General features: G+C 40.0%; 1 long non-coding RNA gene across 2 annotated transcripts; it reads left to right on the top strand.

Moving 5' to 3' along the window:
* The first annotated feature begins 3 nt into the window (after positions 1 to 3).
* On the top strand, positions 4 to 3614 carry LOC116547996. 2 transcript variants are annotated; one of them, XR_004267262.1, is made up of 3 exons: positions 4 to 91; positions 1808 to 1914; positions 3548 to 3614. It is a non-coding gene; the product is annotated as an uncharacterized LOC116547996 (long non-coding RNA). The 2 variants fall into 2 exon arrangements; XR_004267261.1 differs by having other exon boundaries at positions 21 to 91; positions 1784 to 1914.
* The last annotated feature ends 394 nt before the right edge of the window (positions 3615 to 4008 follow it).

The following is a 4008-nucleotide window of genomic DNA, read 5'->3' as shown; positions in this document are numbered from 1 at the left end:
TGGCAGGATTTCTCAGAGCTTTATGGCTGGAACATATTCCGTGGTGTATCTGTACAGCAGTTTCTTCATCCCTGCAGCTGTGTGTGGACGGGTAGGTTGGTTCTGTACCTTGGCCACAATTACAAGTGCCTCAGTAACCATGGAAGGCAGCTAGCTCTCTTCAGCCCAGAGATTTCAACTGCTTTACATGTGGAACCAGTGGTGGGGCTGCAAGCTGACATGGTAGTTGTACTGTGAAGTTTTTCAGGAACCTCCTGCTGTTTCTCATAGTGTGTATACTAGTTTACATCTCCACCAATAGTGTTGAAGAGGTTACCTTTCTGTAAGTCTACACTGGCTGGCACCTTCAAAAATTAGTGTTTTGTTATTGGTAGTATTTATAGTGAGTGGAAGGAGACGGAATGTTAGCGTGGCTTTCATGGACATTTTTGTGAGTATTCGTGATGTGGAGAAAGTCATTTGAGAAATCCCCACGTTGCTTTCCATGGTGTCTGAACTGGTTTGCATTTCCACCAGCAGCAGAGCAGCATCCCTCTTCTCTGCCTCGCCTGCATTCGTTCTTGCGGACCGTGTCCTAATCGTCATTCTGGCCAGTGTGCAGTACTATCTCGTGGGCCTTTTGCTTTGCCTTTTTCTGTTGATGACTGAGGTAGAGAAATGTTGTCATGTCTGTTGGTTGCTGTAAGCCTTCTTTTGAGGTGCATGATTTCCTGCCTCTTGCCCTTTCTTTATTGAGTTTTTATTTTCCTGATTGATTTAACATCTTTAAGGTAGATCCTGGATATTAGCCTTCATCAGATGCATGCGTGGGAACATTTTCTCCCGTTGTGCAGGCTGTCTGTTCACTCTGTTGGTCATTTCTTCTGTGCAGCAGCTCTTCTGTGTATTAGGTGCCACTGGGCAATAATTGTTTTAGTTGCGCTTGCTTTTGGAGACTGAGACACATCCATGCTGTGCCAAATCCTCTGTCAGGAAGGGTGTTTCTAGGTGTTTTTTTTTTGCAGGCTTTTCATATGTGAGGTCTTGCATTTACATCTTTCATTCATCTTGAGTTTATGTCTGTACACCGTAAGACACGGGGCCCACTGTTTTTCTTCTGCAGCTGGCTAGTCATGCCAGCGCTATCTATTGAAAGGAGGGAGTCCTTTCTCGAAAGCTTATTTTTGTGGATTTTGTTGAAGATCAGATGGTGTTAGGGGTGAGGGTTTACATCTGGGTCCTCTAATCTGTTCCACTGCTCTGTGTGGAATGGGGTCCCTAGCTTTTCAATGAAATTTAACATCGGGAAGTGTGACACAACTGAGGTAGTTTGGATTTCTCAGGATTGCTTTGGAAGTTCAGTGTGTTTTGTGGTCCTCATGAATGTTAGCATTGTGTATTTAAATTGTTTTTTAAAACGTTGGTCATATAGTAAAGGTATACAATGCAGGGAGTTAGAATGGGGCATTTTGATTAATGCAGACACAGAGGAATGATAAAATCAGGATATTTAGAGGCTCTATTATCAGAAACAGTTAATTTATTTGCTGTGAAAACATTTGGAATCTCCCAGATTTTGTGAAAAGGGTGTGATGTTGTGTTAGCCTCTGGTCACTTGACTGTGGAACAGCCAGGAACAATTCATTCCTCTCATCTAAGTGTAACTTTGTGTCTATTTCTGACCTCTGCCCATCACCCTTCTTCCTTCCAACCTTTAGTAACTATTACTGTGCTTTCTAGACCTGTGCAGTGAAGCCTTTTATTTTGGATCCTACATTGGTTGTTCTTTTTCTGCCTGTCTTAGGCCATATACCATGATGTCCTCCAGGTTCAACAGTGTGGCTCCAAATGATGAAATTTCATTCTGGTTTTCTGGTTGAAGACGATTCTATTTGTGTACATCCACCAAGTATCCCTTCATCTGCGGATGGGCAGGTAAGTCTATTCTTTGTCTTGGCAATGGTGAATAGTGCTGCAGTCCACATAGGATGGCAGACGCCTCTTGCATGGACTGATTTCTTTTGCCCTGAGAGTATACTTAGTAGTACACTTGTTAGATGAAGTGGTAGATATAGGTTAAACTTTTGGAGGAACCTCCCACTGGTTTCTGTAGTTTGTGTACTATTAACGTTCTTACCCAGTGAGTTCCTCTGTGGAAATTTACACCAGCATTTGTGTCTCTTTTAATGTATTTTATTGTTTTGATAATATCCATATGAATTATAGTGAGATGATGTGTGTTGTTCTGATTTACATCGTTCTCATGATTTGTGATGTTATCTAAGTTTTTAAAACTTGTTTGCAATGTTACGTCTTCTTTGCAGAAATGTCTATTTAGGTTCTTTGGCCCCATTTTGTTTAGTTATTAGTTTCTCTTTTGTGTTTTTGCTAGTAAGTAGTGTTTGTTGCTTAGACATTTTGAAGACAACCTTTAATCAGATGTAGGTTTGCCGAAACCTTTCTTGTAAACTTCAAGATAATTTTTTATTTTATTTATGGATTTTTAAAAAATCTGCTTGGGCACAAACTCTTCTAACGTATGATGCAGTCCCATATGTGTTTGTTTTCTTGTTGTCCTTTGATGTAGGTGACTGATGAGGAAAAACAGAATCCTGACCAAAGTAGTCCATCACCTATGAGTTTTTCCCCCTGTATTTTGTATTTTGTTTTGACATACTGTGAGCACAGATCCCCATTGACCTAAATGTACCCACACCATATGTCTTCTCATTGGAAGAGTTTGATGCATTCAACTTTTGTTTATGAGTCTGTAATTCATTTTGAGTTAAACCTTGGTCTTTTTACACAATAGGGGTTCTGTTTTACTTACGTAGGGTTATCCAGTTTTCAAATCCATTTACTAAACAGATTTCCCCTTCTTCATTGTGTCTTTCGGTGTTCTTTTACAGAATGTGTAATTTGGGTTTGTGATTGAGCTCCCTCATTCTGTCTGTTGGTCTGGGTTTTTCGGTTAGTGCCAGTCATCTATTGTTTAGATAACTGGCTTTTCAATATAATTTCAAATGGAGGACAGTGATGCATTCCATGTACTTTGTATTTTCAGGGTTGCTTTGAAATTCAAGGTGTTTCATGGTTCCATGTAAATTTTATCATCATTGGTATCCTTTTTTTTTTTTTTTAAAGAAAAAGATTACCATAGAGTATATGTATATAACTAGAAGATACAGGGGCCATTTTGATATGGGTACACCTAGCATATTGATTAAATCACAATATTTAGCATCTATGAAGTCCTCTAGTCCTCTAGGTGTTATTTGTCTGTGGAGTTGATACTCAGAATCCTTTCCAGCTATTTGGAAAATTCACTACAATATTAACCCTGGTCACCCTGCTATAGAAGAGAAGGGCAGGACTGATCTGTTTTCTAAGTGTAACTTTGTACCCATTACCAATCCCTGCCTAGGGCCCCCTTCCCCACAGCCTCTGGTAACCACTGTTGAACTTTCTACCTCTGTGAGGTCAAGTATTTTAGATTCGACATGCATGAGATCATGCAGTATATGCCTTTCTCTGCCTGGCTTATTTCATTTAACATAGTGTTCCTAAGGTTTTTCCATGTGGCTGCAAGTGACGAGATTTCACCCATTTCTATGATTGAAGAATATTCTACTCTGGATGTATATTGCAGTTTCCTCGTCCCTTCATCAATGGATGAACAGGTAGGTGCATTTCCTATCTTGGCTATCGTGAGTACTGCAGTACGGAGGGCAAGGCAGGTATCTCTTTCACATAGGAATGGAATGATGGCTAGATGAAATGGTGTTTTTACTTTGTTTGAGGCACTTCCAGCTGTTTTTCCTAGTGTGTGTAGACATTGACATTCCCACCAATAGTGTATGAGAAGAGTTTCCCCTTCTGAAAGTCTATACTAGTTGTTTCCATTGAACACTTTTATTTCTGTTTTAGGGAACATTCATTCTATGTGGATGGAAGCTGTATCTCAGTGCGGTTTTCCTTGACGTTCTTGTGAGGATTAGCACTTTTGAGAAACTTTTCTTTTCCCTGTGA

The sequence above is a fragment of the Sapajus apella genome, unplaced genomic scaffold, assembly GCF_009761245.1.
Source record: "Sapajus apella isolate SASKATOON/1434 unplaced genomic scaffold, GSC_monkey_1.0 scaffold6123, whole genome shotgun sequence".
Taxonomy (NCBI): Eukaryota; Metazoa; Chordata; class Mammalia; order Primates; family Cebidae; genus Sapajus; species Sapajus apella.
Note: the sequence above shows the minus strand (reverse complement) of the source record. Positions and strands in the feature narration are given on the sequence as shown.